The following is a 27,412-nucleotide window of genomic DNA, read 5'->3' as shown; positions in this document are numbered from 1 at the left end:
ATGCGGATCCACCATGTAAGAATGCATCCACACACCAAATATTTTGGTTCTGAAACTTATACTTTTGACAATAGGTCTCAGGGTGTAAAAGTCGTGCATGCGAAAAAGATCGAATCGCTGATGTATTTATATAGTTCAACCTCAAGTCATGAATTCTTATGCAATTGCGCCAATTTTTTTTATGCGGATCCACCATGTAAGAATGCATCCACACACCAAATATTTTCGTTCTGAAACTTATACTTTTGACAATAGGTCTCAGGGTGTAAAAGTCGTGCATGCGAAAAAGTTCGAATCGCTGATGTATTTATAGTTCGGCCTCAAGTCATGAATTTTTATGCAATTGCGCCAATTTTTTTTATGCGGATCCACCATGTAAGAATGCATCCACACACCAAATATTTTGGTTCTGAAACTTATACTTTTGAGAATAGGTCTCAGGGTGTAAAAGTCGTGCATGTGAAAAAGTTCGAATCGCTGATGTATTTATAGTTCGGCCTCAAGTCATGAATTTTTATGCAATTGCGCCATTTTTTTTCATGGGTGTCCACCATGTACGAATGCATCCACACACCAAATATTTTGGTTCTGAAACTTATACTTTTGACAATAGGTCTCATGGTGTAAAAGTCGTGCATGCGAAAAAGTTCGAATCGCTGATGTATTTACAGTTCGGCCTCAAGTCATGAATTTTTATGGAATTGCGCCAATTTTTTTTATGCGGATCCACCATGTAAGAATGCATCCACACACCAAATATTTTGGTTCTGAAACTTATACTTTTGACAATAGGTCTCAGGGTGTAAAAGTCGTCCTTGTGAAAAAGTTCGAATCGCTGATGTATTTATAGTTCGGCCTCAAGTCATGAATTTTTATGCAATTGCGCCAATTTTTTTTATGCGGATCCACCATGTAAGAATGCATCCACACACCAAATATTTTGGTTCTGAAACTTATACTTTTGACAATAGGTCTCAGGGTGTAAAAGTCGTCCTTGCGAAAAAGTTCGAATCGCTGATGTATTTATAGTTCGGCCTCAAGTCATGAATTTTTATGCAATTGCGCCAATTTCTTTTATGCGAATCCACCATGTACGAATGCATCCACACACCAAATATTTTGGTTCTGAAACTTATACTTTTGACAATAGGTCTCAGGGTGTAAAAGTCGTGCATGCGAAAAAGTTCGAATCGCTGATGTATTTATATAGTTCAACCTCAAGTCATGAATTTTTATGCAATTGCGCCAATTTTTTTTATGCGGATCCACCATGTAAGAATGCATCCACACACCAAATATTTTCGTTCTGAAACTTATACTTTTGACAATAGGTCTCAGGGTGTAAAAGTCGTGCATGCGAAAAAGTTCGAATCGCTGATGTATTTATAGTTCGGCCTCAAGTCATGAATTTTTATGCAATTGCGCCAATTTCTTTTATGCGGATCCACCATGTAAGAATGCATCCACACACCAAATATTTTGGTTCTGAAACTTATACTTTTGACAATAGGTCTCAGGGTGTAAAAGTCGTGCATGCGAAAAAGTTCGAATCGCTGATGTATTTATATAGTTCAACCTCAAGTCATGAATTTTTATGCAATTGCGCCAATTTTTTTTATGCGGATCCACCATGTAAGAATGCATCCACACACCAAATATTTTGGTTCTGAAACTTATACTTTTGACAATAGGTCTCAGGGTGTAAAAGTCGTGCATGCGAAAAAGTTCGAATCGCTGATGTATTTATAGTTCGGCCTCAAGTCATGAATTTTTATGCAATTGCGCCAATTTCTTTTATGCGGATCCACCATGTAAGAATGCATCCACACACCAAATATTTTGGTTCTGAAACTTATACTTTTGACAATAGGTCTCAGGGTGTAAAAGTCGTGCATGCGAAAAAGATCGAATCGCTGATGTATTTATATAGTTCAACCTCAAGTCATGAATTCTTATGCAATTGCGCCAATTTTTTTTATGCGGATCCACCATGTAAGAATGCATCCACACACCAAATATTTTCGTTCTGAAACTTATACTTTTGACAATAGGTCTCAGGGTGTAAAAGTCGTGCATGCGAAAAAGTTCGAATCGCTGATGTATTTATAGTTCGGCCTCAAGTCATGAATTTTTATGCAATTGCGCCAATTTTTTTTATGCGGATCCACCATGTAAGAATGCATCCACACACCAAATATTTTGGTTCTGAAACTTATACTTTTGAGAATAGGTCTCAGGGTGTAAAAGTCGTGCATGTGAAAAAGTTCGAATCGCTGATGTATTTATAGTTCGGCCTCAAGTCATGAATTTTTATGCAATTGCGCCATTTTTTTTCATGGGTGTCCACCATGTACGAATGCATCCACACACCAAATATTTTGGTTCTGAAACTTATACTTTTGACAATAGGTCTCATGGTGTAAAAGTCGTGCATGCGAAAAAGTTCGAATCGCTGATGTATTTACAGTTCGGCCTCAAGTCATGAATTTTTATGGAATTGCGCCAATTTTTTTTATGCGGATCCACCATGTAAGAATGCATCCACACACCAAATATTTTGGTTCTGAAACTTATACTTTTGACAAGAGGTCTCAGGGTGTAAAAGTCGTCCTTGTGAAAAAGTTCGAATCGCTGATGTATTTATAGTTCGGCCTCAAGTCATGAATTTTTATGCAATTGCGCCAATTTTTTTTATGCGGATCCACCATGTAAGAATGCATCCACACACCAAATATTTTGGTTCTGAAACTTATACTTTTGACAATAGGTCTCAGGGTGTAAAAGTCGTCCTTGCGAAAAAGTTCGAATCGCTGATGTATTTATAGTTCGGCCTCAAGTCATGAATTTTTATGCAATTGCGCCAATTTCTTTTATGCGAATCCACCATGTACGAATGCATCCACACACCAAATATTTTGGTTCTGAAACTTATACTTTTGACAATAGGTCTCAGGGTGTAAAAGTCATGCATGCGAAAAAGTTCGAACCGCTGATGTATTTATATAGTTCAACCTCAAGTCATGAATTTTTATGCAATTGCGCCAATTTTTTTCATAGGTGTCCACCATGTAAGAATGCATCCACACACCAAATATTTTGGTCCTGATACTTATACTTTTGAGAATAGGTCTCAGGGTGTAAAAGTCGTCCTTGCGAAAAAGTTCGAATCGCTGATGTATTTATAGTTCGGCCTCAAGTCATGAATTTTTATGCAATTGCGCCAATTTCTTTTATGCGGATCCACCATGTAAGAATGCATCCACACACCAAATATTTTGGTTCTGAAACTTATACTTTTGACAATAGGTCTCAGGGTGTAAAAGTCGTGCATGCGAAAAAGTTCGAATCGCTGATGTATTTATATAGTTCAACCTCAAGTCATGAATTCTTATGCAATTGCGCCAATTTTTTTTATGCGGATCCACCATGTAAGAATGCATCCACACACCAAATATTTTGGTTCTGAAACTTATACTTTTGACAATAGGTCTCAGGGTGTAAAAGTCGTGCATGCGAAAAAGTTCGAATCGCTGATGTATTTATATAGTTCAACCTCAAGTCATGAATTCTTATGCAATTGCGCCAATTTTTTTATGCGGATCCACCATGTAAGAATGCATCCACACACCAAATATTTTGGTTCTGAAACTTATACTTTTGACAATAGGTCTCAGGGTGTAAAAGTCGTCCTTGTGAAAAAGTTCGAATCGCTGATGTATTTATAGTTCGGCCTCAAGTCATGAATTTTTATGCAATTCCGCCAATTTCTTTTATGCGGATCCACCATGTAAGAATGCATCCACACACCAAATATTTTGGTTCTGAAACTTATACTTTTGACAATAGGTCTCAGGGTGTAAAAGTCGTCCTTGCGAAAAAGTTCGAATCGCTGATGTATTTATAGTTCGGCCTCAAGTCATGAATTTTTATGCAATTGCGCCAATTTCTTTTATGCGGATCCACCATGTAAGAATGCATCCACACACCAAATATTTTGGTTCTGAAACTTATACTTTTGACAATAGGTCTCAGGGTGTAAAAGTCGTGCATGCGAAAAAGTTCGAATCGCTGATGTATTTATAGTTCGGCCTCAAGTCATGAATTTTTATGCAATTGCGCCAATTTCTTTTATGCGGATCCACCATGTAAGAATGCATCCACACACCAAATATTTTGGTTCTGAAACTTATACTTTTGACAATAGGTCTCAGGGTGTAAAAGTCGTGCATGCGAAAAAGTTCGAATCGCTGATGTATTTATATAGTTCAACCTCAAGTCATGAATTCTTATGCAATTGCGCCAATTTTTTTTATGCGGATCCACCATGTAAGAATGCATCCACACACCAAATATTTTGGTTCTGAAACTTATACTTTTGACAATAGGTCTCAGGGTGTAAAAGTCGTGCATGCGAAAAAGTTCGAATCGCTGATGTATTTATATAGTTCAACCTCAAGTCATGAATTCTTATGCAATTGCGCCAATTTTTTTATGCGGATCCACCATGTAAGAATGCATCCACACACCAAATATTTTGGTTCTGAAACTTATACTTTTGACAATAGGTCTCAGGGTGTAAAAGTCGTCCTTGTGAAAAAGTTCGAATCGCTGATGTATTTATAGTTCGGCCTCAAGTCATGAATTTTTATGCAATTCCGCCAATTTCTTTTATGCGGATCCACCATGTAAGAATGCATGCACACACCAAATATTTTGGTTCTGAAACTTATACTTTTGACAATAGGTCTCAGGGTGTAAAAGTCGTCCTTGCGAAAAAGTTCGAATCGCTGATGTATTTATAGTTCGGCCTCAAGTCATGAATTTTTATGCAATTGCGCCAATTTCTTTTATGCGGATCCACCATGTAAGAATGCATCCACACACCAAATATTTTGGTTCTGAAACTTATACTTTTGACAATAGGTCTCAGGGTGTAAAAGTCGTGCATGCGAAAAAGTTCGAATCGCTGATGTATTTATAGTTCGGCCTCAAGTCATGAATTTTTATGCAATTGCGCCAATTTCTTTTATGCGGATCCACCATGTAAGAATGCATCCACACACCAAATATTTTGGTTCTGAAACTTATACTTTTGACAATAGGTCTCAGGGTGTAAAAGTCGTGCATGCGAAAAAGTTCGAATCGCTGATGTATTTATATAGTTCAACCTCAAGTCATGAATTTTTATGCAATTGCGCCAATTTTTTTCATAGGTGTCCACCATGTAAGAATGCATCCACACACCAAATATTTTGGTCCTGATACTTATACTTTTGAGAATAGGTCTCAGGGTGTAAAAGTCGTCCTTGCGAAAAAGTTCGAATCGCTGATGTATTTATAGTTCGGCCTCAAGTCATGAATTTTTATGCAATTGCGCCAATTTCTTTTATGCGGATCCACCATGTAAGAATGCATCCACACACCAAATATTTTGGTTCTGAAACTTATACTTTTGACAATAGGTCTCAGGGTGTAAAAGTCGTGCATGCGAAAAAGTTCGAATCGCTGATGTATTTATATAGTTCAACCTCAAGTCATGAATTCTTATGCAATTGCGCCAATTTTTTTTATGCGGATCCACCATGTAAGAATGCATCCACACACCAAATATTTTGGTTCTGAAACTTATACTTTTGACAATAGGTCTCAGGGTGTAAAAGTCGTGCATGCGAAAAAGTTCGAATCGCTGATGTATTTATAGTTCGGCCTCAAGTCATGAATTTTTATGCAATTGCGCCAATTTTTTTTATGCGGATCCACCATGTAAGAATGCATCCACACACCAAATATTTTGGTTCTGAAACTTATACTTTTGACAATAGGTCTCAGGGTGTAAAAGTCGTCCTTGCGAAAAAGTTCGAATCGCTGATGTATTTATATAGTTCAACCTCAAGTCATGAATTTTTATGCAATTGCGCCAATTTTTTTTATGCTCATCCAACATGTAAGAATGCATCCACACACCAAATATTTTGGTTCTGAAACTTATACTTTTGACAATAGGTCTCAGGGTGTAAAAGTCGTGCATGCGAAAAAGTTCGAATCGCTGATGTATTTATATAGTTCAACCTCAAGTCATGAATTTTTATGCAATTGCGCCAATTTTTTTTATGCGGATCCACCATGTAAGAATGCATCCACACACCAAATATTTTGGTTCTGAAACTTATACTTTTGACAATAGGTCTCAGGGTGTAAAAGTCGTGCATGCGAAAAAGTTCGAATCGCTGATGTATTTATAGTTCGGCCTCAAGTCATGAATTTTTATGCAATTGCGCCAATTTCTTTTATGCGGATCCACCATGTAAGAATGCATCCACACACCAAATATTTTGGTTCTGAAACTTATACTTTTGACAATAGGTCTCAGGGTGTAAAAGTCGTGCATGCGAAAAAGTTCGAATCGCTGATGTATTTATATAGTTCAACCTCAAGTCATGAATTTTTATGCAATTGCGCCAATTTTTTTTATGCGGATCCACCATGTAAGAATGCATCCACACACCAAATATTTTGGTTCTGAAACTTATACTTTTGACAATAGGTCTCAGGGTGTAAAAGTCGTGCATGCGAAAAAGTTCGAATCGCTGATGTATTTATAGTTCGGCCTCAAGTCATGAATTTTTATGCAATTGCGCCAATTTCTTTTATGCGGATCCACCATGTAAGAATGCATCCACACACCAAATATTTTGGTTCTGAAACTTATACTTTTGACAATAGGTCTCAGGGTGTAAAAGTCGTGCATGCGAAAAAGATACAATCGCTGATGTATTTATATAGTTCAACCTCAAGTCATGAATTCTTATGCAATTGCGCCAATTTTTTTTATGCGGATCCACCATGTAAGAATGCATCCACACACCAAATATTTTCGTTCTGAAACTTATACTTTTGACAATAGGTCTCAGGGTGTAAAAGTCGTGCATGCGAAAAAGTTCGAATCGCTGATGTATTTATAGTTCGGCCTCAAGTCATGAATTTTTATGCAATTGCGCCAATTTTTTTTATGCGGATCCACCATGTAAGAATGCATCCACACACCAAATATTTTGGTTCTGAAACTTATACTTTTGAGAATAGGTCTCAGGGTGTAAAAGTCGTGCATGTGAAAAAGTTCGAATCGCTGATGTATTTATAGTTCGGCCTCAAGTCATGAATTTTTATGCAATTGCGCCATTTTTTTTCATGGGTGTCCACCATGTACGAATGCATCCACACACCAAATATTTTGGTTCTGAAACTTATACTTTTGACAATAGGTCTCATGGTGTAAAAGTCGTGCATGCGAAAAAGTTCGAATCGCTGATGTATTTACAGTTCGGCCTCAAGTCATGAATTTTTATGGAATTGCGCCAATTTTTTTTATACGGATCCACCATGTAAGAATGCATCCACACACCAAATATTTTGGTTCTGAAACTTATACTTTTGACAATAGGTCTCAGGGTGTAAAAGTCGTCCTTGTGAAAAAGTTCGAATCGCTGATGTATTTATAGTTCGGCCTCAAGTCATGAATTTTTATGCAATTGCGCCAATTTTTTTTATGCGGATCCACCATGTAAGAATGCATCCACACACCAAATATTTTGGTTCTGAAACTTATACTTTTGACAATAGGTCTCAGGGTGTAAAAGTCGTCCTTGCGAAAAAGTTCGAATCGCTGATGTATTTATAGTTCGGCCTCAAGTCATGAATTTTTATGCAATTGCGCCAATTTCTTTTATGCGAATCCACCATGTACGAATGCATCCACACACCAAATATTTTGGTTCTGAAACTTATACTTTTGACAATAGGTCTCAGGGTGTAAAAGTCGTGCATGCGAAAAAGTTCGAACCGCTGATGTATTTATATAGTTCAACCTCAAGTCATGAATTTTTATGCAATTGCGCCAATTTTTTTCATAGGTGTCCACCATGTAAGAATGCATCCACACACCAAATATTTTGGTCCTGATACTTATACTTTTGAGAATAGGTCTCAGGGTGTAAAAGTCGTGCATGCGAAAAAGTTCGAATCGCTGATGTATTTATAGTTCGGCCTCAAGTCATGAATTTTTATGCAATTGCGCCAATTTCTTTTATGCGGATCCACCATGTAAGAATGCATCCACACACCAAATATTTTGGTTCTGAAACTTATACTTTTGACAATAGGTCTCAGGGTGTAAAAGTCGTGCATGCGAAAAAGTTCGAATCGCTGATGTATTTATATAGTTCAACCTCAAGTCATGAATTCTTATGCAATTGCGCCAATTTTTTTTATGCGGATCCACCATGTAAGAATGCATCCACACACCAAATATTTTGGTTCTGAAACTTATACTTTTGACAATAGGTCTCAGGGTGTAAAAGTCGTGCATGCGAAAAAGTTCGAATCGCTGATGTATTTATATAGTTCAACCTCAAGTCATGAATTCTTATGCAATTGCGCCAATTTTTTTTATGCGGATCCACCATGTAAGAATGCATCCACACACCAAATATTTTGGTTCTGAAACTTATACTTTTGACAATAGGTCTCAGGGTGTAAAAGTAGTGCATGCGAAAAAGTTCGAATCGCTGATGTATTTATAGTTCGGCCTCAAGTCATGAATTTTTATGCAATTGCGCCAATTTTTTTTATGCGGATCCACCATGTAAGAATGCATCCACACACCAAATATTTTGGTTCTGAAACTTATACTTTTGACAATAGGTCTCAGGGTGTAAAAGTCGTCCTTGTGAAAAAGTTCGAATCGCTGATGTATTTATAGTTCGGCCTCAAGTCATGAATTTTTATGCAATTGCGCCAATTTTTTTTATGCGGATCCACCATGTAAGAATGCATCCACACACCAAATATTTTGGTTCTGAAACTTATACTTTTGACAATAGGTCTCAGGGTGTAAAAGTCGTCCTTGCGAAAAAGTTCGAATCGCTGATGTATTTATAGTTCGGCCTCAAGTCATGAATTTTTATGCAATTGCGCCAATTTCTTTTATGCGGATCCACCATGTAAGAATGCATCCACACACCAAATATTTTGGTTCTGAAACTTATACTTTTGACAATAGGTCCCAGGGTGTAAAAGTCGTGCTTGCGAAAAAGTTCGAATCGCTGATGTATTTATATAGTTCAACCTCAAGTCATGAATTTTTATGCAATTGCGCCAATTTTTTTTATGCTCATCCACCATGTAAGAATGCATCCACACACCAAATATTTTGGTTCTGAAACTTATACTTTTGAGAATAGGTCTCAGGGTGTAAAAGTCGTGCATGTGAAAAAGTTCGAATCGCTGATGTATTTATAGTTCGGCCTCAAGTCATGAATTTTTATGCAATTGCGCCAATTTCTTTTATGCGGATCCACCATGTAAGAATGCATCCACACACCAAATATTTTGGTTCTGAAACTTATACTTTTGACAATAGGTCTCAGGGTGTAAAAGTCGTGCATGCGAAAAAGTTCGAATCGCTGATGTATTTATATAGTTCAACCTCAAGTCATGAATTTTTATGCAATTGCGCCAATTTTTTTTATGCGGATCCACCATGTAAGAATGCATCCACACACCAAATATTTTGGTTCTGAAACTTATACTTTTGACAATAGGTCTCAGGGTGTAAAAGTCGTGCATGCGAAAAAGTTCGAATCGCTGATGTATTTATAGTTCGGCCTCAAGTCATGAATTTTTATGCAATTGCGCCAATTTCTTTTATGCGGATCCACCATGTAAGAATGCATCCACACACCAAATATTTTGGTTCTGAAACTTGTACTTTTGACAATAGGTCTCAGGGTGTAAAAGTCGTGCATGCGAAAAAGTTCGAATCGCTGATGTGTTTATATAGTTCAACCTCAAGTCATGAATTTTTATGCAATTGCGCCAATTTTTTTCATAGGTGTCCACCATGTAAGAATGCATCCACACACCAAATATTTTGGTCCTGATACTTATACTTTTGAGAATAGGTCTCAGGGTGTAAAAGTCGTCCTTGCGAAAAAGTTCGAATCGCTGATGTATTTATAGTTCGGCCTCAAGTCATGAATTTTTATGCAATTGCGCCAATTTCTTTTATGCGGATCCACCATGTAAGAATGCATCCACACACCAAATATTTTGGTTCTGAAACTTATACTTTTGACAATAGGTCTCAGGGTGTAAAAGTCGTGCATGCGAAAAAGTTCGAATCGCTGATGTATTTATATAGTTCAACCTCAAGTCATGAATTCTTATGCAATTGCGCCAATTTTTTTTATGCGGATCCACCATGTAAGAATGCATCCACACACCAAATATTTTTGTTCTGAAACTTATACTTTTGACAATAGGTCTCAGGGTGTAAAAGTCGTCCTTGCGAAAAAGTTCGAATCGCTGATGTATTTATAGTTCGGCCTCAAGTCATGAATTTTTATGCAATTGCGCCAATTTCTTTTATGCGGATCCACCATGTAAGAATGCATCCACACACCAAATATTTTGGTTCTGAAACTTATACTTTTGACAATAGGTCCCAGGGTGTAAAAGTCGTGCTTGCGAAAAAGTTCGAATCGCTGATGTATTTATATAGTTCAACCTCAAGTCATGAATTTTTATGCAATTGCGCCAATTTTTTTTATGCTCATCCACCATGTAAGAATGCATCCACACACCAAATATTTTGGTTCTGAAACTTATACTTTTGAGAATAGGTCTCAGGGTGTAAAAGTCGTGCATGTGAAAAAGTTCGAATCGCTGATGTATTTATAGTTCGGCCTCAAGTCATGAATTTTTATGCAATTGCGCCAATTTCTTTTATGCGGATCCACCATGTAAGAATGCATCCACACACCAAATATTTTGGTTCTGAAACTTATACTTTTGACAATAGGTCTCAGGGTGTAAAAGTCGTGCATGCGAAAAAGTTCGAATCGCTGATGTATTTATATAGTTCAACCTCAAGTCATGAATTTTTATGCAATTGCGCCAATTTTTTTTATGCGGATCCACCATGTAAGAATGCATCCACACACCAAATATTTTGGTTCTGAAACTTATACTTTTGACAATAGGTCTCAGGGTGTAAAAGTCGTGCATGCGAAAAAGTTCGAATCGCTGATGTATTTATAGTTCGGCCTCAAGTCATGAATTTTTATGCAATTGCGCCAATTTCTTTTATGCGGATCCACCATGTAAGAATGCATCCACACACCAAATATTTTGGTTCTGAAACTTGTACTTTTGACAATAGGTCTCAGGGTGTAAAAGTCGTGCATGCGAAAAAGTTCGAATCGCTGATGTGTTTATATAGTTCAACCTCAAGTCATGAATTTTTATGCAATTGCGCCAATTTTTTTCATAGGTGTCCACCATGTAAGAATGCATCCACACACCAAATATTTTGGTCCTGATACTTATACTTTTGAGAATAGGTCTCAGGGTGTAAAAGTCGTCCTTGCGAAAAAGTTCGAATCGCTGATGTATTTATAGTTCGGCCTCAAGTCATGAATTTTTATGCAATTGCGCCAATTTCTTTTATGCGGATCCACCATGTAAGAATGCATCCACACACCAAATATTTTGGTTCTGAAACTTATACTTTTGACAATAGGTCTCAGGGTGTAAAAGTCGTGCATGCGAAAAAGTTCGAATCGCTGATGTATTTATATAGTTCAACCTCAAGTCATGAATTCTTATGCAATTGCGCCAATTTTTTTTATGCGGATCCACCATGTAAGAATGCATCCACACACCAAATATTTTTGTTCTGAAACTTATACTTTTGACAATAGGTCTCAGGGTGTAAAAGTCGTGCATGCGAAAAAGTTCGAATCGCTGATGTATTTATAGTTCGGCCTCAAGTCATGAATTTTTATGCAATTGCGCCAATTTTTTTTATGCGGATCCACCATGTAAGAATGCATCCACACACCAAATATTTTGGTTCTGAAACTTATACTTTTGAGAATAGGTCTCAGGGTGTAAAAGTCGTGCATGTGAAAAAGTTCGAATCGCTGATGTATTTATAGTTCGGCCTCAAGTCATGAATTTTTATGCAATTGCGCCAATTTTTTTTATGCTCATCCACCATGTAAGAATGCATCCACACACCAAATATTTTGGTTCTGAAACTTATACTTTTGACAATAGGTCTCAGGGTGTAAAAGTCGTCCTTGCGAAAAAGTTCGAATCGCTGATGTATTTATAGTTCAACCTCAAGTCATGAATTTTTATGCAATTGCGCCAATTTCTTTTATGCGGATCCACCATGTAAGAATGCATCCACACACCAAATATTTTGGTTCTGAAACTTATACTTTTGACAATAGGTCTCAGGGTGTAAAAGTCGTGCATGCGAAAAAGTTCGAATCGCTGATGTATTTATATAGTTCAACCTCAAGTCATGAATTTTTATGCAATTGCGCCAATTTTTTTTATGCGGATCCACCATGTAAGAATGCATCCACACACCAAATATTTTGGTTCTGAAACTTATACTTTTGACAATAGGTCTCAGGGTGTAAAAGTCGTGCATGTGAAAAAGTTCGAATCGCTGATGTATTTATAGTTCGGCCTCAAGTCATGAATTTTTATGCAATTGCGCCAATTTCTTTTATGCGGATCCACCATGTAAGAATGCATCCACACACCAAATATTTTGGTTCTGAAACTTATACTTTTGACAATAGGTCTCAGGGTGTAAAAGTCGTGCATGCGAAAAAGTTCGAATCGCTGATGTATTTATATAGTTCAACCTCAAGTCATGAATTTTTATGCAATTGCGCCAATTTTTTTTATGCGGATCCACCATGTAAGAATGCATCCACACACCAAATATTTTGGTTCTGAAACTTATACTTTTGACAATAGGTCTCAGGGTGTAAAAGTCGTGCATGTGAAAAAGTTCGAATCGCTGATGTATTTATAGTTCGGCCTCAAGTCAGGAATTTTTATGCAATTGCGCCAATTTCTTTTATGCGGATCCACCATGTAAGAATGCATCCACACACCAAATATTTTGGTTCTGAAACTTATACTTTTGACAATAGGTCTCAGGGTGTAAAAGTCGTGCATGCGAAAAAGTTCGAATCGCTGATGTATTTATATAGTTCAACCTCAAGTCATGAATTTTTATGCAATTGCGCCAATTTTTTTCATAGGTGTCCACCATGTAAGAATGCATCCACACACCAAATATTTTGGTCCTGATACTTATACTTTTGAGAATAGGTCTCAGGGTGTAAAAGTCGTCCTTGCGAAAAAGTTCGAATCGCTGATGTATTTATAGTTCGGCCTTAAGTCATGAATTTTTATGCAATTGCGCCAATTTCTTTTATGCGGATCCACCATGTAAGAATGCATCCACACACCAAATATTTTGGTTCTGAAACTTATACTTTTGACAATAGGTCTCAGGGTGTAAAAGTCGTGCATGCGAAAAAGTTCGAATCGCTGATGTATTTATATAGTTCAACCTCAAGTCATGAATTCTTATGCAATTGCGCCAATTTTTTTTATGCGGATCCACCATGTAAGAATGCATCCACACACCAAATATTTTGGTTCTGAAACTTATACTTTTGACAATAGGTCTCAGGGTGTAAAAGTCGTGCATGCGAAAAAGTTCGAATCGCTGATGTATTTATAGTTCGGCCTCAAGTCATGAATTTATGCAATTGCGCCAATTTCTTTTATGCGGATCCACCATGTAAGAATGCATCCACACACCAAATATTTTGGTTCTGAAACTTATACTTTTGACAATAGGTCTCAGGGTGTAAAAGTCGTGCATGCGAAAAAGTTCGAATCGCTGATGTATTTATATAGTTCAACCTCAAGTCATGAATTTTTATGCAATTGCGCCAATTTTTTTCATAGGTGTCCACCATGTAAGAATGCATCCACACACCAAATATTTTGGTCCTGATACTTATACTTTTGAGAATAGGTCTCAGGGTGTAAAAGTCGTCCTTGCGAAAAAGTTCGAATCGCTGATGTATTTATAGTTCGGCCTCAAGTCATGAATTTTTATGCAATTGCGCCAATTTCTTTTATGCGGATCCACCATGTAAGAATGCATCCACACACCAAATATTTTGGTTCTGAAACTTATACTTTTGACAATAGGTCTCAGGGTGTAAAAGTCGTGCATTCGAAAAAGTTCGAATCGCTGATGTATTTATATAGTTCAACCTCAAGTCATGAATTCTTATGCAATTGCGCCAATTTTTTTTATGCGGATCCACCATGTAAGAATGCATCCACACACCAAATATTTTGGTTCTGAAACTTATACTTTTGACAATAGGTCTCAGGGTGTAAAAGTAGTGCATGCGAAAAAGTTCGAATCGCTGATGTATTTATAGTTCGGCCTCAAGTCATGAATTTTTATGCAATTCCGCCAATTTCTTTTATGCGGATCCACCATGTAAGAATGCATCCACACACCAAATATTTTGGTTCTGAAACTTATACTTTTGACAATAGGTCTCAGGGTGTAAAAGTCGTCCTTGCGAAAAAGTTCGAATCGCTGATGTATTTATAGTTCGGCCTCAAGTCATGAATTTTTATGCAATTCCGCCAATTTCTTTTATGCGGATCCACCATGTAAGAATGCATCCACACACCAAATATTTTGGTTCTGAAACTTATACTTTTGACAATAGGTCCCAGGGTGTAAAAGTCGTGCTTGCGAAAAAGTTCGAATCGCTGATGTATTTATATAGTTCAACCTCAAGTCATGAATTTTTATGCAATTGCGCCAATTTTTTTTATGCTCATCCACCATGTAAGAATGCATCCACACACCAAATATTTTGGTTCTGAAACTTATACTTTTGACAATAGGTCTCAGGGTGTAAAAGTCGTGCATGTGAAAAAGTTCGAATCGCTGATGTATTTATAGTTCGGCCTCAAGTCATGAATTTTTATGCAATTGCGCCAATTTCTTTTATGCGGATCCACCATGTAAGAATGCATCCACACACCAAATATTTTGGTTCTGAAACTTATACTTTTGACAATAGGTCTCAGGGTGTAAAAGTCGTGCATGCGAAAAAGTTCGAATCGCTGATGTATTTATATAGTTCAACCTCAAGTCATGAATTTTTATGCAATTGCGCCAATTTTTTTTATGCGGATCCACCATGTAAGAATGCATCCACACACCAAATATTTTGGTTCTGAAACTTATACTTTTGACAATAGGTCTCAGGGTGTAAAAGTCGTGCATGCGAAAAAGTTCGAATCGCTGATGTATTTATAGTTCGGCCTCAAGTCATGAATTTTTATGCAATTGCGCCAATTTCTTTTATGCTCATCCACCATGTAAGAATGCATCCACACACCAAATATTTTGGTTCTGAAACTTATACTTTTGACAATAGGTCTCAGGGTGTAAAAGTCGTGCATGCGAAAAAGTTCGAATCGCTGATGTATTTATATAGTTCAACCTCAAGTCATGAATTTTTATGCAATTGCGCCAATTTTTTTCATAGGTGTCCACCATGTAAGAATGCATCCACACACCAAATATTTTGGTCCTGATACTTATACTTTTGAGAATAGGTCTCAGGGTGTAAAAGTCGTCCTTGCGAAAAAGTTTGAATCGCTGATGTATTTATAGTTCGGCCTCAAGTCATGAATTTTTATGCAATTGCGCCAATTTCTTTTATGCGGATCCACCATGTAAGAATGCATCCACACACCAAATATTTTGGTTCTGAAACTTATACTTTTGACAATAGGTCTCAGGGTGTAAAAGTCGTGCATGCGAAAAAGTTCGAATCGCTGATGTATTTATATAGTTCAACCTCAAGTCATGAATTCTTATGCAATTGCGCCAATTTTTTTTATGCGGATCCACCATGTAAGAATGCATCCACACACCAAATATTTTGGTTCTGAACTTATACTTTTGAGAATAGGTCTCAGGGTGTAAAAGTCGTGCATGTGAAAAAGTTCGAATCGCTGATGTATTTATAGTTCGGCCTCAAGTCATGATTTTTTATGCAATTGCGCCATTTTTTTTCATGGGTGTCCACCATGTAAGAATGCATCCACACACCAAATATTTTGGTTCTGAAACTTATACTTTTGACAATAGGTCTCAGGGTGTAAAAGTCGTGCATGCGAAAAAGTTCGAATCGCTGATGTATTTATAGTTCGGCCTCAAGTCATGAATTTTTATGCAATTGCGCCAATTTCTTTTATGCGGATCCACCATGTAAGAATGCATCCACACACCAAATATTTTGGTTCTGAAACTTATACTTTTGACAATAGGTCTCAGGGTGTAAAAGTCGTGCATGCGAAAAAGTTCGAATCGCTGATGTATTTATATAGTTCAACCTCAAGTCATGAATTTTTATGCAATTGCGCCAATTTTTTTCATAGGTGTCCACCATGTAAGAATGCATCCACACACCAAATATTTTGGTCCTGATACTTATACTTTTGAGAATAGGTCTCAGGGTGTAAAAGTCGTCCTTGCGAAAAAGTTCGAATCGCTGATGTATTTATAGTTCGGCCTTAAGTCATGAATTTTTATGCAATTGCGCCAATTTCTTTTATGCGGATCCACCATGTAAGAATGCATCCACACACCAAATATTTTGGTTCTGAAACTTATACTTTTGACAATAGGTCTCAGGGTGTAAAAGTCGTGCATGCGAAAAAGTTCGAATCGCTGATGTATTTATATAGTTCAACCTCAAGTCATGAATTCTTATGCAATTGCGCCAATTTTTTTTATGCGGATCCACCATGTAAGAATGCATCCACACACCAAATATTTTCGTTCTGAAACTTATACTTTTGACAATAGGTCTCAGGGTGTAAAAGTCGTGCATGCGAAAAAGTTCGAATCGCTGATGTATTTATAGTTCGGCCTCAAGTCATGAATTTTTATGCAATTGCGCCAATTTCTTTTATGCGGATCCACCATGTAAGAATGCATCCACACACCAAATATTTTGGTTCTGAAACTTATACTTTTGACAATAGGTCTCAGGGTGTAAAAGTCGTGCATGCGAAAAAGTTCGAATCGCTGATGTATTTATATAGTTCAACCTCAAGTCATGAATTCTTATGCAATTGCGCCAATTTTTTTTATGCGGATCCACCATGTAAGAATGCATCCACACACCAAATATTTTGGTTCTGAAACTTATACTTTTGAGAATAGGTCTCAGGGTGTAAAAGTCGTGCATGTGAAAAAGTTCGAATCGCTGATGTATTTATAGTTCGGCCTCAAGTCATGATTTTTTATGCAATTGCGCCATTTTTTTTCATGGGTGTCCACCATGTACGAATGCATCCACACACCAAATATTTTGGTTCTGAAACTTATACTTTTGACAATAGGTCTCAGGGTGTAAAAGTCGTGCATGCGAAAAAGTTCGAATCGCTGATGTATTTACAGTTCGGCCTCAAGTCATGAATTTTTATGGAATTGCGCCAATTTTTTTTATGCGGATCCACCATGTAAGAATGCATCCACACACCAAATATTTTGGTTCTGAAACTTATACTTTTGACAATAGGTCTCAGGGTGTAAAAGTCGTGCATGCGATTAAGTTCGAATCGCTGATGTATTTATAGTTCGGCCTCAAGTCATGAATTTTTATGCAATTGCGCCAATTTCTTTTATGCGGATCCACCATGTAAGAATGCATCCACACACCAAATATTTTGTTTCTGAAACTTATACTTTTGACAATAGGTCTCAGGGTGTAAAAGTCGTGCATGCGAAAAAGTTCGAATCGCTGATGTATTTATATAGTTCAACCTCAAGTCATGAATTTTTATGCAATTGCGCCAATTTTTTTCATAGGTGTCCACCATGTAAGAATGCATCCACACACCAAATATTTTGGTCCTGATACTTATACTTTTGACAATAGGTCTCAGGGTGTAAAAGTCGTCCTTGCGAAAAAGTTCGAATCGCTGATGTATTTATAGTTCGGCCTTAAGTCATGAATTTTTATGCAATTGCGCCAATTTCTTTTATGCGGATCCACCATGTAAGAATGCATCCACACACCAAATATTTTGGTTCTGAAACTTATACTTTTGACAATAGGTCTCAGGGTGTAAAAGTCGTGCATGCGAAAAAGTTCGAATCGCTGATGTATTTATAGTTCGGCCTCAAGTCATGAATTTTTATGCAATTGCGCCAATTTCTTTTATGCGGATCCACCATGTAAGAATGCATCCACACACCAAATATTTTGGTTCTGAAACTTATACTTTTGACAATAGGTCTCAGGGTGTAAAAGTCGTGCATGCGAAAAAGTTCGAATCGCTGATGTATTTATATAGTTCAACCTCAAGTCATGAATTTTTATGCAATTGCGCCAATTTTTTTCATAGGTGTCCACCATGTAAGAATGCATCCACACACCAAATATTTTGGTCCTGATACTTATACTTTTGAGAATAGGTCTCAGGGTGTAAAAGTCGTCCTTGCGAAAAAGTTCGAATCGCTGATGTATTTATAGTTCGGCCTCAAGTCATGAATTTTTATGCAATTGCGCCAATTTCTTTTATGCGGATCCACCATGTAAGAATGCATCCACACACCAAATATTTTGGTTCTGAAACTTATACTTTTGACAATAGGTCTCAGGGTGTAAAAGTCGTGCATGCGAAAAAGTTCGAATCGCTGATGTATTTATATAGTTCAACCTCAAGTCATGAATTCTTATGCAATTGCGCCAATTTTTTTTATGCGGATCCACCATGTAAGAATGCATCCACACACCAAATATTTTCGTTCTGAAACTTATACTTTTGACAATAGGTCTCAGGGTGTAAAAGTCGTGCATGCGAAAAAGTTCGAATCGCTGATGTATTTATAGTTCGGCCTCAAGTCATGAATTTTTATGCAATTGCGCCAATTTCTTTTATGCGGATCCACCATGTAAGAATGCATCCACACACCAAATATTTTGGTTCTGAAACTTATACTTTTGACAATAGGTCTCATGGTGTAAAAGTCGTGCATGCGAAAAAGTTCGAATCGCTGATGTATTTATATAGTTCAACCTCAAGTCATGAATTTTTATGCAATTGCGCCAATTTTTTTCATAGGTGTCCACCATGTAAGAATGCATCCACACACCAAATATTTTGGTCCTGATACTTATACTTTTGAGAATAGGTCTCAGGGTGTAAAAGTCGTCCTTGCGAAAAAGTTCGAATCGCTGATGTATTTATAGTTCGGCCTCAAGTCATGAATTTTTATGCAATTGCGCCAATTTCTTTTATGCGGATCCACCATGTAAGAATGCATCCACACACCAAATATTTTGGTTCTGAAACTTATACTTTTGACAATAGGTCTCAGGGTGTAAAAGTCGTGCATGCGAAAAAGTTCGAATCGCTGATGTATTTATATAGTTCAACCTCAAGTCATGAATTCTTATGCAATTGCGCCAATTTTTTTTATGCGGATCCACCATGTAAGAATGCATCCACACACCAAATATTTTGGTTCTGAAACTTATACTTTTGACAATAGGTCTCAGGGTGTAAAAGTAGTGCATGCGAAAAAGTTCGAATCGCTGATGTATTTATAGTTCGGCCTCAAGTCATGAATTTTTATGCAATTCCGCCAATTTTTTTTATTCGGATCCACCATGTAAGAATGCATCCACACACCAAATATTTTCGTTCTGAAACTTATACTTTTGACAATAGGTCTCAGGGTGTAAAAGTCGTGCATGCGAAAAAGTTCGAATCGCTGATGTATCTATAGTTCGGCCTCAAGTCATGAATTTTTATGCAATTGCGCCAATTTCTTTTATGCGGATCCACCATGTAAGAATGCATCCACACACCAAATATTTTGGTTCTGAAACTTATACTTTTGACAATAGGTCTCATGGTGTAAAAGTCGTGCATGCGAAAAAGTTCGAATCGCTGATGTATTTATATAGTTCAACCTCAAGTCATGAATTTTTATGCAATTGCGCCAATTTTTTTCATAGGTGTCCACCATGTAAGAATGCATCCACACACCAAATATTTTGGTCCTGATACTTATACTTTTGAGAATAGGTCTCAGGGTGTAAAAGTCGTCCTTGCGAAAAAGTTCGAATCGCTGATGTATTTATAGTTCGGCCTCAAGTCATGAATTTTTATGCAATTGCGCCAATTTCTTTTATGCGGATCCACCATGTAAGAATGCATCCACACACCAAATATTTTGGTTCTGAAACTTATACTTTTGACAATAGGTCTCAGGGTGTAAAAGTCGTGCATGCGAAAAAGTTCGAATCGCTGATGTATTTATATAGTTCAACCTCAAGTCATGAATTCTTATGCAATTGCGCCAATTTTTTTTATGCGGATCCACCATGTACGAATGCATCCACACACCAAATATTTTGGTTCTGAAACTTATACTTTTGACAATAGGTCTCAGGGTGTAAAAGTAGTGCATGCGAAAAAGTTCGAATCGCTGATGTATTTATAGTTCGGCCTCAAGTCATGAATTTTTATGCAATTCCGCCAATTTCTTTTATGCGGATCCACCATGTAAGAATGCATCCACACACCAAATATTTTGGTTCTGAAACTTATACTTTTGACAATAGGTCTCAGGGTGTAAAAGTCGTCCTTGCAAAAAAGTTCGAATCGCTGATGTATTTATAGTTCGGCCTCAAGTCATGAATTTTTATGCAATTGCGCCAATTTCTTTTATGCGGATCCACCATGTAAGAATGCATCCACACACCAAATATTTTGGTTCTGAAACTTATACTTTTGACAATAGGTCCCAGGGTGTAAAAGTCGTGCTTGCGAAAAAGTTCGAATCGCTGATGTATTTATATAGTTCAACCTCAAGTCATGAATTTTTATGCAATTGCGCCAATTTTTTTTATGCTCATCCACCATGTAAAAATGCATCCACACACCAAATATTTTGGTTCTGAAACTTATACTTTTGACAATAGGTCTCAGGGTGTAAAAGTCGTGCATGTGAAAAAGTTCGAATCGCTGATGTATTTATAGTTCGGCCTCAAGTCATGAATTTTTATGCAATTGCGCCAATTTCTTTTATGCGGATCCACCATGTAAGAATGCATCCACACACCAAATATTTTGGTTCTGAAACTTATACTTTTGACAATAGGTCTCAGGGTGTAAAAGTCGTGCATGCGAAAAAGTTCGAATCGCTGATGTATTTATATAGTTCAACCTCAAGTCATGAATTTTTATGCAATTGCGCCAATTTTTTTTATGCGGATCCACCATGTAAGAATGCATCCACACACCAAATATTTTGGTTCTGAAACTTATACTTTTGACAATAGGTCTCAGGGTGTAAAAGTCGTGCATGCGAAAAAGTTCGAATCGCTGATGTATTTATATAGTTCAACCTCAAGTCATGAATTTTTATGCAATTGCGCCAATTTCTTTTATGCGGATCCACCATGTAAGAATGCATCCACACACCAAATATTTTGGTTCTGAAACTTATACTTTTGACAATAGGTCTCAGGGTGTAAAAGTCGTGCATGCGAAAAAGTTCGAATCGCTGATGTATTTATATAGTTCAACCTCAAGTCATGAATTTTTATGCAATTGCGCCAATTTTTTTCATAGGTGTCCACCATGTAAGAATGCATCCACACACCAAATATTTTGGTCCTGATACTTATACTTTTGAGAATAGGTCTCAGGGTGTAAAAGTCGTCCTTGCGAAAAAGTTCGAATCGCTGATGTATTTATAGTTCGGCCTCAAGTCATGAATTTTTATGCAATTGCGCCAATTTCTTTTATGCGGATCCACCATGTAAGAATGCATCCACACACCAAATATTTTGGTTCTGAAACTTATACTTTTGACAATAGGTCTCAGGGTGTAAAAGTCGTGCATACGAAAAAGTTCGAATCGCTGATGTATTTATATAGTTCAACCTCAAGTCATGAATTCTTATGCAATTGCGCCAATTTTTTTTATGCGGATCCACCATGTAAGAATGCATCCACACACCAAATATTTTGGTTCTGAACTTATACTTTTGAGAATAGGTCTCAGGGTGTAAAAGTCGTGCATGTGAAAAAGTTCGAATCGCTGATGTATTTATAGTTCGGCCTCAAGTCATGATTTTTTATGCAATTGCGCCATTTTTTTTCATGGGTGTCCACCATGTACGAATGCATCCACACACCAAATATTTTGGTTCTGAAACTTATACTTTTGACAATAGGTCTCATGGTGTAAAAGTCGTGCATGCGAAAAAGTTCGAATCGCTGATGTATTTACAGTTCGGCCTCAAGTCATGAATTTTTATGGAATTGCGCCAATTTTTTTTATGCGGATCCACCATGTAAGAATGCATCCACACACCAAATATTTTGGTTCTGAAACTTATACTTTTGACAATAGGTCTCAGGGTGTAAAAGTCGTCCTTGTGAAAAAGTTCGAATCGCTGATGTATTTATAGTTCGGCCTCAAGTCATGAATTTTTATGCAATTGCGCCAATTTTTTTTATGCGGATCCACCATGTAAGAATGCATCCACACACCAAATATTTTGGTTCTGAAACTTATACTTTTGACAATAGGTCTCAGGGTGTAAAAGTCGTCCTTGCGAAAAAGTTCGAATCGCTGATGTATTTATAGTTCGGCCTCAAGTCATGAATTTTTATGCAATTGCGCCAATTTCTTTTATGCGAATCCACCATGTACGAATGCATCCACACACCAAATATTTTGGTTCTGAAACTTATACTTTTGACAATAGGTCTCAGGGTGTAAAAGTCGTGCATGCGAAAAAGTTCGAATCGCTGATGTATTTATATAGTTCAACCTCAAGTCATGAATTTTTATGCAATTGCGCCAATTTCTTTTATGCGGATCCACCATGTAAGAATGCATCCACACACCAAATATTTTGGTTCTGAAACTTATACTTTTGACAATAGGTCTCAGGGTGTAAAAGTCGTGCATGCGAAAAAGTTCGAATCGCTGATGTATTTATAGTTCGGCCTCAAGTCATCAATTTTTATGCAATTGCGCCATTTTTTTTCATAGGTGTCCACCATGTAAGAATGCATCCACACACCAAATATTTTGGTCCTGAAACTAATACTTTTGAGAATAGGTCTCAGGGTGTAAAAGTCGTGCATGCGAAAAAGTTCGAATCGCTGATGTATTTATAGTTCGGCCTCAAGTCATGAATTTTTATGCAATTGCGCCAATTTCTTTTATGCGGATCCACCATGTAAGAATGCATCCACACACCAAATATTTTGGTTCTGAAACTTATACTTTTGACAATAGGTCTCAGGGTGTAAAAGTCGTGCTTGCGAAAAAGTTCGAATCGCTGATGTATTTATATAGTTCAACCTCAAGTCATGAATTTTTATGCAATTGCGCCAATTTTTTTTATGCTCATCCACCATGTAAGAATGCATCCACACACCAAATATTTTGGTTCTGAAACTTATACTTTTGACAATAGGTCTCAGGGTGTAAAAGTCGTGCATGCGAAAAAGTTCGAATCGCTGATGTATTTATAGTTCGGCCTCAAGTCATGAATTTTTATGCAATTGCGCCAATTTTTTTTATGCTCATCCACCATGTAAGAATGCATCCACACACCAAATATTTTGGTTCTGAAACTTATACTTTTGAGAATAGGTCTCAGGGTGTAAAAGTCGTGAATGTGAAAAAGTTCGAATCGCTGATGTATTTATAGTTCGGCCTCAAGTCATGAATTTTTATGCAATTGCGCCAAATTTTTTTATGCTCATCCACCATGTAAGAATGCATCCACACACCAAATATTTTGGTTCTGAAACTTATACTTTTGACAATAGGTCTCAGGGTGTAAAAGTCGTGCATGCGAAAAAGTTCGAATCGCTGATGTATTTACAGTTCGGCCTCAAGTCATGAATTTTTATGGAATTGCGCCAATTTTTTTTATGCGGATCCACCATGTAAGAATGCATCCACACACCAAATATTTTGGTTCTGAAACTTATACTTTTGACAATAGGTCTCAGGGTGTAAAAGTCGTACTTGTGAAAAAGTTCGAATCGCTGATGTATTTATAGTTCGGCCTCAAGTCATGAATTTTTATGCAATTGCGCCAATTTTTTTTATGCGGATCCACCATGTAAGAATGCATCCACACACCAAATATTTTGGTTCTGAAACTTATACTTTTGAGAATAGGTCTCAGGGTGTAAAAGTCGTCCTTGCGAAAAAGTTCGAATCGCTGATGTATTTATAGTTCGGCCTCAAGTCATGAATTTTTATGCAATTGCGCCAATTTCTTTTATGCGAATCCACCATGTACGAATGCATCCACACACCAAATATTTTGGTTCTGAAACTTATACTTTTGACAATAGGTCTCAGGGTGTAAAAGTCGTGCATGCGAAAAAGTTCGAATCGCTGATGTATTTATATAGTTCAACCTCAAGTCATGAATTTTTATGCAATTGCGCCAATTTCTTTTATGCGGATCCACCATGTAAGAATGCATCCACACACCAAATATTTTGGTTCTGAAACTTATACTTTTGACAATAGGTCTCAGGGTGTAAAAGTCGTGCATGCGAAAAAGTTCGAATCGGTGATGTATTTATAGTTCGGCCTCAAGTCATCAATTTTTATGCAATTGCGCCAATTTTTTTCATAGGTGTCCACCATGTAAGAATGCATCCACACACCAAATATTTTGGTCCTGAAACTAATACTTTTGAGAATAGGTCTCAGGGTGTAAAAGTCGTGCATGCGAAAAAGTTCGAATCGCTGATGTATTTATAGTTCGGCCTCAAGTCATGAATTTTTATGCAATTGCGCCAATTTCTTTTATGCGGATCCACCATGTAAGAATGCATCCACACACCAAATATTTTGGTTCTGAAACTTATACTTTTGACAATAGGTCTCAGGGTGTAAAAGTCGTGCATGCGAAAAAGTTCGAATCGCTGATGTATTTATATAGTTCAACCTCAAGTCATGAATTTTTATGCAATTGCGCCAATTTCTTTTATGCGGATCCACCATGTAAGAATGCATCCACACACCAAATATTTTGGTTCTGAAACTTATACTTTTGACAATAGGTCTCAGGGTGTAAAAGTCGTGCATGCGAAAAAGTTCGAATCGGTGATGTATTTATAGTTCGGCCTCAAGTCATCAATTTTTATGCATTTGCGCCAATTTTTTTCATAGGTGTCCACCATGTAAGAATGCATCCACACACCAAATATTTTGGTCCTGAAACTAATACTTTTGAGAATAGGTCTCAGGGTGTAAAAGTCGTGCATGCGAAAAAGTTCGAATCGCTGATGTATTTATAGTTCGGCCTCAAGTCATGAATTTTTATGCAATTGCGCCAATTTCTTTTATGCGGATCCACCATGTAAGAATGCATCCACACACCAAATATTTTGGTTCTGAAACTTATACTTTTGACAATAGGTCTCAGGGTGTAAAAGTCGTGCTTGCGAAAAAGTTCGAATCGCTGATGTATTTATATAGTTCAACCTCAAGTCATGAATTTTTATGCAATTGCGCCAATTTTTTTTATGCTCATCCACCATGTAAGAATGCATCCACACACCAAATATTTTGGTTCTGAAACTTATACTTTTGACAATAGGTCTCAGGGTGTAAAAGTCGTGCATGCGAAAAAGTTCGAATCGCTGATGTATTTATAGTTCGGCCTCAAGTCATGATTTTTATGCAATTGCGCCAATTTTTTTTATGCTCATCCACCATGTAAGAATGCATCCACACACCAAATATTTTGGTTCTGAAACTTATACTTTTGACAATAGGTCTCAGGGTGTAAAAGTCGTGCATGTGAAAAAGTTCGAATCGCTGATGTATTTATAGTTCGGCCTCAAGTCATGAATTTTTATGCAATTGCGCCAATTTCTTTTATGCGGATCCACCATGTAAGAATGCATCCACACACCAAATATTTTGGTTCTGAAACTTATACTTTTGAGAATAGGTCTCAGGGTGTAAAAGACGTGCATGCGAAAAAGTTCGAATCGCTGATGTATTTATATAGTTCAACCTCAAGTCATGAATTTTTATGCAATTGCGCCAATTTTTTTTATGCGGATCCACCATGTAAGAATGCATCCACACACCAAATATTTTGGTTCTGAAACTTATACTTTTGACAATAGGTCTCAGGGTGTAAAAGTCGTGCATGCGAAAAAGTTCGAATCGCTGATGTATTTATAGTTCGGCCTCAAGTCATGATTTTTTATGCAATTGCGCCAATTTCTTTTATGCTCATCCACCATGTAAGAATGCATCCACACACCAAATATTTTGGTTCTGAAACTTATACTTTTGACAATAAGTCTCAGGGTGTAAAAGTCGTGCATGCGAAAAAGTTCGAATCGCTGATGTATTTATAGTTCGGCCTCAAGTCATGAATTTTTATGCAATTGCGCCAATTTTTTTCATAGGTGTCCACCATGTAAGAATGCATCCACACACCAAATATTTTGGTCCTGATACTTATACTTTTGACAATAGGTCTCAGGGTGTAAAAGTCGTCCTTGCGAAAAAGTTCGAATCGCTGATGTATTTATAGTTCGGCCTCAAGTCATGAATTTTTATGCAATTGCGCCAATTTCTTTTATGCGGATCCACCATGTAAGAATGCATCCACACACCAAATATTTTGGTTCTGAAACTTATACTTTTGACAATAGGTCTCAGGGTGTAAAAGTCGTGCATGCGAAAAAGTTCGAATCGCTGATGTATTTATATAGTTCAACCTCAAGTCATGAATTTTTATGCAATTGCGCCAATTTCTTTTATGCGGATCCACCATGTAAGAATGCATCCACACACCAAATATTTTGGTTCTGAAACTTATACTTTTGACAATAGGTCTCAGGGTGTAAAAGTCGTGCATGCGAAAAAGTTCGAATCGCTGATGTATTTATAGTTCGGCCTCAAGTCATGATTTTTCATGCAATTGCGCCAATTTTTTTCATGGGTGTCCACCATGTAAGAATGCATCCACACACCAAATATTTTGGTTCTGAAACTTATACTTTTGACAATAGATCTCATGGTGTAAAAGTCGTGCATGTGAAAAAGTTCGAATCGCTGATGTATTTACAGTTCGGCCTCAAGTCATGAATTTTTATGGAATTGCGCCAATTTTTTTTATGCGGATCCACCATGTAAGAATGCATCCACACACCAAATATTTTGGTTCTGAAACTTATACTTTTGACAATAGGTCTCAGGGTGTAAAAGTCGTCCTTGTGAAAAAGTTCGAATCGCTGATGTATTTATAGTTCGGCCTCAAGTCATGAATTTTTATGCAATTGGGCCAATTTTTTTTATGCAAATCCACCATGTAAGAATGCATCCACACACCAAATATTTTGGTTCTGAAACTTATACTTTTGACAATAAGTCTCAGGGTGTAAAAGTCGT

Source organism: Haliotis cracherodii, unplaced genomic scaffold (assembly GCF_022045235.1).
Source record: "Haliotis cracherodii isolate W230 unplaced genomic scaffold, xgHalCrac1.p SCAF_8, whole genome shotgun sequence".
Classification (NCBI taxonomy): Eukaryota; Metazoa; Mollusca; class Gastropoda; order Lepetellida; family Haliotidae; genus Haliotis; species Haliotis cracherodii.
This window is presented reverse-complemented; position numbering follows the sequence as displayed.